The sequence below is a fragment of the Salarias fasciatus genome, chromosome 1 (assembly GCF_902148845.1).
Source record: "Salarias fasciatus chromosome 1, fSalaFa1.1, whole genome shotgun sequence".
NCBI classification, from domain to species: Eukaryota; Metazoa; Chordata; class Actinopteri; order Blenniiformes; family Blenniidae; genus Salarias; species Salarias fasciatus.
In genome coordinates, this window is record NC_043745.1 from 23,934,639 (window position 1) to 23,947,093 (window position 12,455).

General features: G+C 40.1%; 1 protein-coding gene across 3 annotated transcripts in view; it reads right to left on the reverse strand.

Moving 5' to 3' along the window:
- sox6 (SRY-box transcription factor 6) overlaps positions 1–12,455 on the reverse strand; it is a 125,768-nt gene that overhangs the window by 103,296 nt on the left and 10,017 nt on the right. For all 3 annotated transcript variants that reach the window (XM_030094496.1, XM_030094509.1, XM_030094502.1), the window contains exon 2: positions 2,552–2,622. The gene's annotated coding sequence lies outside the window, so the exon portion shown is untranslated. The remainder of the gene's footprint in view (positions 1–2,551; positions 2,623–12,455) is intronic.

Here is a 12,455-nt window from a genome sequence, read left to right on the forward strand (position 1 = left end):
CGTGGTGCATTATCAGTCGGAGACGATTCATGGCTTTTTGGGAGAAAAGTTCATGGTTGAAATCATTAATTCATTTTACCGGACTTTTAGTTATGCATTACTTTCCACAGCTGGAGTAGCAAGAAGATTAATGGCATGTTCTTTGGTCCTGTTTTCTGACGTGAACAGCTACTAGGTGAAAGTCTGTCCTACAGAACAAGGGAGCATGTCTAGAGAAGCAGGCCAGCAGCCAAATCTATATTAGATTTTTTTTTTTTAATCTTTCTAGGCATGAAATAAAACCCATCACGTCCTGTATTAATAACTATAATCATAATACACTCGGTGGTTAGGTCCATTTTATGTGATTCAGACCAGACAACACGCTGCCTAATCAAACTGCCACCAGATAAAGCATATTTTAGTTTAAGCACTTGAAATGAGGTCATCTGTTGGTAATACAGAGTGCAAGCTATTAACTAAATGCGGAGTTTGGTGGGGATAAATAAAGTTCAGGCGGGTTTTGCTCATTCTTGCCAGGTAATGACATGTGCAACAATTAGTATTCTAAATTCACTCTGGGATCCTCTGAAGTAATTGGTGCTGATGAAATTAAAGTCTTTGTTAGGCAGTCTTTGTCAAGCAGTCCCTGTTCAGCATATTGACCATAATTATCACAGGGTCAGTGGACTGAAGAGGCTCATTTGATAAATAATAGATGGAGGATAACCATCAAAAGGTTATTCATTTTCATTTTATGCTGAAGTGCTGTTTATTTAATTTTTGACAAAATGGCTCCCCACATCTTCCCTTTCAACACCGCCATCCAATACTGGATTAAAAAGCAGTGCGACAGCGTGGCTGTGGCTTATCAGAGAAATGGCGCTTGATAACAAAGTGTAGATCTGACTTATTCAGACGAGCTGTCATAACAGCAGGTATTTTCAAATAAGCTTGCTCAAGTATCATCAAGCAGACGAAATAAATCCCAATAAAATTAATACTTTTTTGAGAGGCTGATGTGTATTAATGCTGCAGTAACTTTTTTATTTTATTTTATTCCAGGAACACTTTAATGATAAGTTATTAAAATTTCAGGGGTCAAGTTGTTAATTACATGAGTAGAATGTTTTTAATCTTCCTTTACAACTCTGACAACACGACGTGCAGAAATGTCTTTTGAAGAATGTGCATACAGTTCTTTCAGTGATTTTACTGCAATGTTTTGACAGTTTGACAAAACTGACTGGAACTACTCTCAACATGCAGCAGCAGCAGCAGCAGAGGGGAGCTGCTGGTAGACGTTCATCCGAGCAGAGTACATTGTGTGATGTTAAATGGCATGATTAAACAATGGTAAATGGTCATGAACTTTAAATTCAGAGAGGCATTTCTCAGCTTTTATTGAAGAACTTTCATGCCACATTAATATGAATCCCATGATATCTCCAATTGACATTTGAAGGAAAAGAAAAATATCAACTAAGTTCATCTTGTGTTTGTTCAATGTCTAAGATACATTTTTATTAAAAAGAAAAAAAAAGTCCTGGTTGAAAAGCAGCTGAAAGATTGCTTAAGCAATAATATGTCCATGCAGAGGACTGTAGTCTTCTATTCTCTGTTTTTCACAGCAAAATGCCACCTTTCATAGCAGCTGTCATACTTTATTGCTTTGAATAATTTCACATTACCTCTTTTCAAGTGATATTTTGAGATTGTGCTTGATCTGTAGCTTTTTCCTTTGTGAAACGGCTGCCTGATGCTTCTGTTATTTAAAAGGATAAATACGTTTTCCTATAATACCTATAGGATTAGTGTGTATTTGTCATGTAAATATTATGAGTTTATTGAATATTATCTAATCATGCTCTGTAATATTGCAGATAAACTTCAGCACCTTTGCCAAATGTAATTGTGGCATTCATGTTTCATAATGCCGCAGAAAGAAACTTGAATTTATTCAGAACTGTTAGTGAACAGATATTTAGATTTGAGGATTTTTGAATGTTGATAGCCATTTCAGTTCAGGCACACATATATTTGTCAAATAATTAAACTCACCTAAACATTACAACGCTTTAAGTCTATACACAGACTACCTGCTAACATTGTTAATTCCTCCCGTAGTTTTCTGAAATGGATTTTCAATCTATTATTTAATGAAGCTTTAAATACAAATTCTGGTAATGTCAGATTATTGGATATTCAGCACCCTCATCAGACCTTAGAATGGAAACTCACACACAAGAAAATGGTTCATGTCATACATGAGCAACAGCTGTAATAATTGTGACGTGGGGAAATAAAGTGGCGGGGGAAAAAAGGATTCAGAGGAATCACCGCACAATGTTAAAGGAAGAGGAAACGCAGGAGAAGTGATCTTCAGGATGTAATGTTTGAAAGCTCCGTCAGTAACTTTGTGCCTGTATAACTGTGTAATTGTGCATACATTGTGTGCCTATCCAATTGTCCACCTCATTTGATGCAGGTGCTCTGTGTGGGTAGAAGTCAGCAGGGGTGTGTGAGACATGTGGCAAGACAGGAACAGCTGAGGGGGCAAATTGATACTTACAAAAACTGAAAGACTTAATCCCCAGCTTCCAGCGATCACTGGTCGATTGGTTTTGAATTCATGTAAATAACCTGAAATGTAAGCAGAAATAAAGAAAGAAAGGGTATTGAGTTTCGTCTTTGTCTTCAACATAGTTTCAGCGGTGTGAGGGATCATATTTTATATTTTAAGATCATTTTAATGTCATCTAAAAAATATTGCTATTATTGATCATTTCCAAATTTGGTTAGAAAGCACCAGGAAATTCAGAACGCAAAAATCAGAAAGGGTCTTATGTAACTGTATTTACCTTTGTTGGAACAGAGACTGAACAAGGACAGAAAATTAGGACCATATTGACTGTTGGCTGAGGGTCAGAGTCTCTACAGCTGAGCTGAAACAGCTTTGTTAGTGTCTGACCTCCAGTCTGTACAGCTGTTACCAATGGGAATCCGTCCTCGGCAGTGTTTGAAACCTACTCCTCTGCTACCTCATTAATCCGTCTTCCACTCATCGGGCTCCGCCAATAAACAGCTTTCTCATAAACCAATTGTTTGATTTAATTTTGCTTCCTTTCATCAATCGCCGCCTGCTAATGATTTATTTAGCAACCATGCGCTGCTTTGTTAAACAGTGCACAAGAAAATGGAGTGTGGTACAAATGTATATTTTTCATTCAAAGCAGGAGCCAAATCAAACCTAAATGCACTCCCACTGAACAGTAATGAAAATACAGAGGAAACAATTAAAGGATCTTCCCAAATAGCCCAGGAGGAGAAAAAGCCCGAAGCTCATTCATGTTCATTTTCTCACATTATCTTGTTTTTCACAATAAGCCAGGATCTCATTACCAGCTGATTTATACAATTAGTCTGCCTCAACACTGCCAATTAAAAGAGGCCAAGGGTTTTTTAAGGTCACGCTTAACTGATCTGTCACTAATTTGCACTACAGCACCTCAGTCCCCTACTGCCAGGGCCAATAAGCCACCGACAACAAGACCCCATAAATATACTGACTATCACAGCATTGTTGTCGGAGCGCGGCTCAGTCTGCTGTGTGGGAGGCTGCAGCGCCAACGGGAGAGAGACAGATAAAGGCAGGAGTCGCAGGCGGGTCTGAATGTGGCAGCCTTGAGGCTGGACGTGACAATGAGAGAGAGGGGACCCAGGTGACCCCCGCTGAATGGAAAGCTGTTACATACGGCACTGCACCGCTGCCACCATGACAAAAATACATCTTTTTTTTTTTTTCCCACTGAAAGATCCTTTTCATGTTATAACAAGATATCTTTCATGTTAATAATGTATAAAGTTGGTTGTCATAACAAAAATATTTTTTCTCTCTGTAATCATCGGGGTTCTTATTTATTCAGACACAACAGAAATTCAATGAAGCAGAGAAGAACTGAGGACACTTTATTTTTCTGTTGGTGGCAGGAAAATGCTGCTGGAGTTGCACACAAAGATCTTCTGGGTATAAATGTGTCTCCTTCCTCTCAGAATGCCGCTACACCGTTTCAGGGTTGTGAACTATGCTCCAGCTGCAGCCACCCACTCCTGTCTTCACACACACACACACACACACACACACACACACACGATTAACTTATATTAGGAGCTATTCAGTTGAAATCAACAATCCCTGCCAGCTGGAAAAAAAAAAACAGACATTACATGCAGGGTAATTAAATAAACTTTGTCAAACATCTGACTATGTGCTGAATTCCTGTTGTGTCTGAATAAACGAGAGCGGTTTTAATTACACAGATTAGATATTACCAAACCTTTGACTTCATAATTTGTTGTTAATTGAAAACAATGTGGCTAATAATACACAGGGTGATGTGCTTTTTGTTCGTTGGCTGTTTTAAGCGATCACTTGTGTGAGAAGGGAAAAAAATATATTTTTTTTTCTTCACATATATATATATAATTGATAATACGAAGCAAACCTAAAGGATTTAGTAATGAAATAAATGTTGTAATTCATGTGGTGTAATAACACTCAGTGTTGACTGGTCTGCATGGAGCAGCTGTGAATCGCACCAACGGGCAGGAAATACTAAACAAGCACTCACCATCATGCACAATTTATTGGTCAGAAACCTTTTTACAAAAACTTCAGACCCAAAGTGTAATTACTGGCCTCTTTACATTTTCTTTAAAAACTGCCCGAACCTTTCTGCTCATATTTAGAGGAATTGTGAGGATTAGAGAAAGAAAACCTGCACGACTGGACCTGAATGTTCGGATATTCGGTCATTGTGATGGTATTTGGATATTAATATTGACATCGAAATATTTGGATATTTTTCTGTTGAAATGATTTCACCTCCCAGAAAATGCTGGAGTTTTTTTTTTTTTTTTTTTTTTGCACTCATATAACTGAATCCAAATAGTCTGATTCAGCTGACTTCAAAGTGCCAGGGACAGAGAGGTCACAGCCACCTGTGGCATTTCTGTCAAAGAGTGGCCTTTTCTCCCGCTTTGGCTGACCAATGCTAACACACACACACACACACACACACACACACACACACACACACAGAGTAGTGCAAAGGGCTGAGGTCACTCGCTGAATAGTCTGTCATTGATGTGTACTTGAATGTGATTTCCACAACTTCTCCCAAAACATGTTATTGTCCAGGCACTCATTTTGGACATTTATGATTCCTATTACAACACAGGATTCAAACTGTAATAGGTACCAGCTCATGTACTTACACTCAAAGTTTCCATGTCTGTGCTGCTACACATGCTACACATCAGGAAAATTATATACCTGCAGGAATGGCCATTCGAGCTCAAGCCGCTTGGAGTTTTACTACCACAACTCAAGATGATTCACTTTCAAATCAAATGAACCTTCAAATTCCAGACATGTGTTTATGTACGGTGTGGGCTACACTTGATTAAATCTTCTCCATCCATAACAGAGAGCTGTGTTATCCAGCCGTCATGTGACAGTGGCTTCGCATCAACAGACAACATGACCACAACCGTATACAGCACAGAGAAGACGGCCTGCTGCAGAGACGAAGCGGCCAAATTCAGATCTTATGTTTCAAGTGCTCGAGTTAACTTTGCATTGCGTTATTACTAGATTACTTTCTAAAGTTTGTAAGTGTATGTGCCTGCCGCATATTTCCCTGCATGTTTTCATATGAACGCTTCACCTAGTTGAGTACGAATATGCATGAGCAAGCCAAAACTTGCACCTCAACTTCTGTTTGGAATTCATCCAGATCTACAACATGTTAAAAAATATCCTCCCAATCCTCCGTTCCAAATCCTCACTTTCCTCTGCGTCCAAGCACGGTAAAGTAGGAATTCTGCCGAGTTAGTTATTTTTGACAATAGAGGTAATCTATGCCATCAGCAGGCTGCTCCCCACCTGGATGCAGTGTGGTTATCTCTGCAGAAGCAGCAGCCACAGTCAGTCAGACTGGGGAAGGCATGGGGACTCTGAGAGAGAGGGGGTGGAGGCTGTAACAGTGGTCCCAGGGGAAATAGGCAAATGGGGGGTGGGGGTATAACACAGCGTTAAGGGTTAAGGGGTGAAGTGGAGAAAATTCTAGTAAAGAAATGTCTGATATAGTAATTGAACATGTATGATTGTGAGTTAAATAGCCAGTGCCATAAAGTCAATTCTTCCCGCGGTAGCATCAGCTGTGAAATGTAAAACGACAGCTTCCATGCAGCGAGTAATCGCCGTAGCCGGGAACGAGAGGACATTACTTGTCAGGAAAAGTTCAGGTACTCTGTTGACACTCTAAATTCATTCACTTCCTGCCAGTGTGATGCACTTTGTACAGACGCCGGCAGAAAAATCAAAAGGTCTGGGAGTGTGTTGTCAAAAAGACAAGCTGTATCTCTACAAGGCATCCACCATATCATAGAGTTATTTGGTGTGGGGAACTTGGTCAGTCACATGCAAACAGCTGCTCCATGCTACGGCACTCCATTAACTGTCACAACCTTTCAGATCTCTCTTTTCTTCTCTTTTTATCTCTGCCCTCTGTCTTTCTCAGCGTGCCTTTTTTTTTTTCTGTCTCTCGCAGATTCCACCTGACATTGAACTACAGCAGACCAGACACTCACAAAACGTCTCGCACCAGTGTGTCAAGAATGACTACTGGAATGTCACTCCTGTTAAATATCTTTGTTGAGAGTAAAATAGTGACCATTATTTTTGGCAGAGCTGAAGTGCAATAATGTTGGACGGCGCAGAGAAGGAAAAAAAAAAAAAAAGAAAAAGAAGAAAAAAGAAAGCAGGGGCTATTCCACCCAGAGTTTGTTACAAGCAAAATCGAGCTACAGATACGGCGCTGTGGCTGAACAACGCTTTCATGTGCTGCTTGGCAAATACATTATCTGTCATTTCCTCAGCGTCAAATAACAAGAATAAAAGTCTATTTACTGAGCAACTGGGTTGAGTCGGGATGAAGGGAGAGAAACGACCGGCAAATAGAATGTTTTCCTCCACGGTGGACGGCATTCAGTCCCCAGTGCAACCTGTCAATTCTCTTTGATTTCCTCTCACATTCTCCATAGACTGTAAAGACTGAGAACATAGAATGGGCTTGTCTTTTTGCACACTGACGAGGCCTCTTTTTAACTTCCGTGACACACACACACACACACACACACACAGAAATACACACACAATTCTTTTCCATTTTTCCTTTCTTTCCTTCTTTCTCCTCCATCTTTTATTTGATGTGGGGTTTGTGTTTTTGTGTACGTCGGGGGCAGGGGTGTGAAAACAAGTCTTTCCCTCTCTCCCAGGTAATGTGTTTATTTTCCTGGACCCATCTTCTAGTTTACTGCGTGGTGGCGTTTCTCCCCTCTTATCGCCTGGCCCTCGTGGGGCACTTTAGCCCCTCAAATCCTGTTCACCACATACTGGTTTTAGAATCTGTGAAATGAGTGCTGGAGAAGCGTGGCCACAATGTCTGCCTGTGTTGCTACTGGACTCAAATGGACTTGGTGCTTTTTTTGTCCAGGGAGATGCATAAATGGAAGTTTTTAACACCTCAAAGGAGACTGGGCCTTTGTGGAGCCACACTAGAGAAGCCTGCCAGTCTCCCAAGGAGGCAGACACACTGAGTGCTGCAGGACAAAGAGCTAGAGGAGCAGAATCAGCAGGGGCATCACTCTGCTTTGGGCACCAACCGCACACGCACACGCACACGCACGCACACACACACACACACACACACACACACACACACACACACACACACACACACACACACATTTATATATAGGTGCACTTACATACAGTACAGTATAATATGCCCATACAAACACACAAACATAATTGAGATTGAATGATTTGTTCCAACAAGTATACCTGCCAGTGTTTGAAATATATTATAACAAACGTGTTTTAACCAACACTGAAATCTCATCATACCTGTAATGCATCCTTTTTATAGATTAAAAAAAAAAACTGCATATGAATATAAAAACATATGAATATAAATATTTTACTTCCAACAGTTAAAATCAACATACAGTGCTCACAGTAAATAGATTCATATGTGATTGTACAAACACACTCAATGAAAATGTACAACCGGCACATCACCATTTCCTACTTATTGATTTCAGCTCCACTGTTTGAAAATAATTCCCTCATTTCCATCCCAATTTTCCTTATTGAAATTCTTTTTTTTTTTTATTCCCGAGTACGGCCCAACAGCTGGCATTTACAATCAGTCTTTATGCTGTTTAGATGTCTACAATAAGCATTTAGATGCAAATATGTCTGCCTTGTACAAAGGACTTGCAACTTCTGTCAGAAGCAACATAATCAACCTGCAATTGTCTCCTGGCTCCAAGTGGTTTCCAGTGACAGGGCCTAAGCCGTAAGCATCTGTATTCAAATGATTCCCTATTTCAGGCACGGTTTAGTGTGGATATTTTCCAACACTACTGCACTGAAAATCAATCACATGGTGAATTAAACCAGAAAGAAAACAACTGATCCATAAATGATCAGGTTACAACAAGGCACTGGTGTCCGCAAATTATTCAGTGTTTTCCTTGTTCCAGGAGAAGCAGGAACACACAATTTGATAGTAGTCTTTTCCTCCAATGACTTGTAATACAGTACGACATTTTTCTATTGGCAGAAGCAGGCTCCGGCTGACAAGTAATTATTCTCGTTGGAAGCTCGCTACAATGCAAGCCGACAACTTTAACTAAGGACATGTGGAAAACCTTGGTCGCATGTTACAGTGTATAGTAAGTAATATAAATGAGCTGCAGTTCTCTAAAATCTACAAAAGGACTTTAGCCTTTGTAGAAAAATCTGTTTTTATCTTATGTTAACATAAAACTATATCGTAACGGCACTGCACTAAAAACATCATTCTATCAGGAGAAACTATAATCTAAAATTAGCAGCTGATAGTAATGAAGGGAAAGACCTTCATTTGCTTAATAAAAAATACAGACTGAAGATAAGAGATTTATGTTCAAGAAAATAATGAAGTCTTTGATGGTCATTGCTTGAATCTGACAGAGACGAAGGACACATCTTTTTGTACAGTTTCTTTTGCTATTCAACAATTAGCATTATAACCTCTGTTTTTGTTATTTTTTTTATTGACAATTGCAGAGGTCATTTGTCTTTTTTTTTTTCAAACCTGCAATTAATAGCGGCGTTTGCAAATGCAAATGAGGCCATTTAGTAGGAGGGAAAATGATCAGTTTGAGAATATTTCTGCCTTCTTAATCTTCTAAAGAGGGAAATGATTTAAAAGGAGGACACAAATCTCCAGTGACATGGCAGGAACTGTAGGGCACTTTCCTCTCTCCCTGGCTTTCCATTCTCCCATTCTCATCTCACTCATGTCTCCCTCTGGCTCCCCCATTCCCATTTCTTTTCCCTCCTAATTTACCTCTCCTGCCTTGTTGCCCCGTAGGGGTAGAAAGACCAGGAGTCAGGGATAAGGAGCCGAGGGCAGGGCTTTGCTTGGCTTGTCCCCTCAGAGGAAACAAATGTAGTGTTTGAGCCACTGATCACTGGTATAATTGAGTTTAACACTCCTTTTCTGGATTAAAAAAAAAGGTCCTTTGAAATGAGAGGTCAAATTACCTCTGGAGTCAGGCAATAAATAAGTCAAACAAGGTAAGAGGTTCCTGCCGGCATATGTTAGTGGCAAATTTAATTAACGGAAAAACAGGAAGCTCGTCCATTCCATACCGTATTGAAAAGAGGCTGCGCTGGAGTATCAGTTGTAGAGCAAAGGAATGGAATTATATAAATCATGACTTATGAATTAGCGTCAGTATTTAAAGTCGTGTTGAATGGACCATGCATCTGTTAATGCAACGACATTTGCAAATATTAGGCTAAAAAAAAAAAAAACGCAGACCTAATAATAAACAATTAGATATTCATCACTATTATGCACACACACAAAATGTGTCGAGATAACATTCTGGTCCATTAGTGGCCACACTTTGAATGTATGATTTTTCTTGCTCATTATGTAAGATATCCTATGGGTCCATTGTGCATTGATTGCAGCACAAAGAAAGGAAATGGGCATAAAGTAAAGCTGCAGTCTAGACTGGAAGCACAGAAGGTGGCCGAGAAAGACACAGAAAGAGAGAGAGAGAGAAAGTGTTCTACACCCAGCTAGCTATAATGTGGCCTTTGTGACATAATGCACTCTGCACAGCAGATTGTGGAAAATAATCTAGAGTTTACTGGTTCACATATCCAGCAATAACAACTGACATCACAACCTGCACCATATATTCCATGTTTCTGGACCCGTTTCACGTTCAGCACAGAATGAGGGGGGTAAGAAAAACATCGTCAAGCAGTTATTATACTCCCATCATGTTCTGGGAGCCCATTACAGCATGGCACAGGCAACGGTAAAACTGAGAAACTCAAGCAAGCTGAGGCTACAGGCAAGAGGGCGAGGGAGCACTTAGGCTCCCGGTACAAAGCTACGACACACTGTTAACAGCTGGAGGAGGATGGAGTTTGAACACACACTTAGGGCCTACACATTATGTGTGTTTAATTTCTGACAGTCATTAAAGTTTAGTTTTTCTCAGGCATTATTTGGCATCCCCGCACAACTCGTAGTGGTAGCATGAGCACCTTCAGGTGTCTTTGTTGAGTGCAGGACAAGGTTCGAGCAAATGCCCCATTAACCTGAGTCTGGCGTTCGAAACACAACAGGTGGGTCACATGGAAAATCCTGTCTTTTCACATGCAGACACATGCTTCCCATTATTACTTGAAGAAACCCTGACATAGCTCCAAGCAGGAGAACAAGACTCTACGGCTACTGCTACTCACCACAAACTCATTTTCAAATATATCTTTCATTACATATGAGTATGCATACTGAGGATAAGTATACTTTAAACATGTCGGTGGGAACAAAATGAAAATGTAAATAGAATAAATTGCATGTAGAAACATGAAATAAGTGCCTCGAAGTAAGTATGATCTATAAATGAGAAATGCTTTCATTTCAACAGAAATTGATGCCAATTAAATAGTTGAGCAGATATATATGTAAATTAGAAACTTACAAAGTCATTCCCAGAATCTTTAGAAATCTGAGGTAAAAATGTGCATTGGGTCTATCTTAATAACATAAATAAATGTGGCAAAATGTGTGACTTCCAACCAGCATGGAAAAGAAAAAACCCTCCACCACTGTACCGTTTCAATATTGAAATGGCAATAATGATATTTCCACAGAGCCGCCATGTGCAGAGTGTGTGAATGTGTTATGTCCATGTGTGTGTGCATGCCTGCTCTCCACAGCAGCCCCCCAAACATGGTTTTGGGCAGTGTGGCCTAACAGTGAAATGTTGAAATTGGAAAAAATATTACCCTTCTTTCTCTTGAATAGCAGAGAGATAAGCACCCTTTAGCAATGAAGCCAGTGGAGTTTAAGCTTATTATGAATACCTCTCAGAGCGCAGAAGCATGTACTGTAGAAATCAAAGGGAGTAATAGGCAGGTAAGCCAGTGTCATTTTAAGGAGGAAGTCAGTTGTGAAATTGTAAAATCGCGAGGCCCTGCTGACAATCTCCTGCCCTCAGAACACTCCCATAAATGATTTCTAATGGCAGTGGCTATCACATATCTGAAAAAGTTAGAAGTTTGTGAGGCGAAAAGAAAGAAAATCCAATGTTAATCTCTCCATTGATGGAGACTAATAATAATAAGACCATTTATCTCTTTGATTAAACAGCGCATACTCCGAAGTTCACAAGAATGTGTGATTCTTTCCGAGTGGCCTAAGCTTCCCGAAGCAGACAGGGCTTTGCAGAACATTCCTCATGGTTTCATGTTCAATTGGCTGTGAAAGTCCACTCTAACATGTTAGACTAAAACCCCTATAAAAAAAAAAAGGGTCATATTCATCTTTTGACAGTGTTTGGCATACAAGAGGTGGTCATCAAATTTCAGACTTTCCACATGAGGCATATGCGTGTCTAAAAACACTCAGAACACACAGGCCGAAGGGTTGGATCATATCCATGTGTTTTTGCGCCTAATAGTTTATGATGCAAAGTTTCTCTGCTGCGACGTGTTGTAAAGACGATATCATAACACGGCCACTTCGAGGTGGCCCGGACTCTGTAGGTTCTCTCATACGCTGGAAAGACACACACACACACACACACACACAAACACACACACACGCACACACACGCACACACACCAAATACCCACAGGCTGATACATACTGTGATTCTTTCCTCTGAATATTCATCCATGCTTCCACATTATCTGCAGGTCTCCTAATCACAGTCACTTCCCCTTTAATCACAGCAATCTAATTAGGTCCTAATAAACCATTTTGCCGTCCTCTTGGAGCGCCTCTGTGTCACTCACACATCAAACCATGAAATACTATATTAAGGAGCTG